Below are 384 nucleotides of genomic sequence, written 5' to 3'. Positions count from 1 at the left end.
TCCAGGCCAGGTTGGCCGGGGCTGGGAGCAACCTGATGTGGTTCAAGGTGTCCCTGCTCCTGCGGGGGGGTTGGGCTGGGTGACCTCTGGGGGTCCCTTCCCACCCAAAACATTCTATGATTCTATGATTTATCAAGCGAGAGCGTGTCTTGTGTCTCGGTCTTTTTTCACGGTAACTGACCACACCAAGTTCTGCACCATTACATGTGAAGAAATGACTTTGCCTCTGATCATGACCAGCAGGAGCGGGGCAGTGACCGTGCCCCTGTACTCGGTGCTGGTGAGGCCACACCTTGAATACCGTGTTCAGGTTTGGGCCCCTCACTCCAAGAAAGATGTTGCGTTGCTGGAACATGTCCAGAGGAGAGCAACCAAGCTGGGGAG

At 55.5% G+C, this 384-nt stretch overlaps 1 protein-coding gene across 1 annotated transcript in view; it reads left to right on the top strand.

Moving 5' to 3' along the window:
* The window catches only part of WDR73 (WD repeat domain 73), an 11,264-nt gene that overhangs the window by 1,621 nt on the left and 9,259 nt on the right, over positions 1 to 384 (top strand). The window lies entirely within an intron of this gene.

Source organism: Egretta garzetta, unplaced genomic scaffold (assembly GCF_000687185.1).
Source record: "Egretta garzetta isolate BGI_Z169 unplaced genomic scaffold, ASM68718v1 scaffold1030, whole genome shotgun sequence".
NCBI classification, from domain to species: Eukaryota; Metazoa; Chordata; class Aves; order Pelecaniformes; family Ardeidae; genus Egretta; species Egretta garzetta.
The sequence above is the reverse complement of the archived record's forward strand: the minus strand, read 5'-3'. Positions and strand labels throughout refer to the sequence as shown.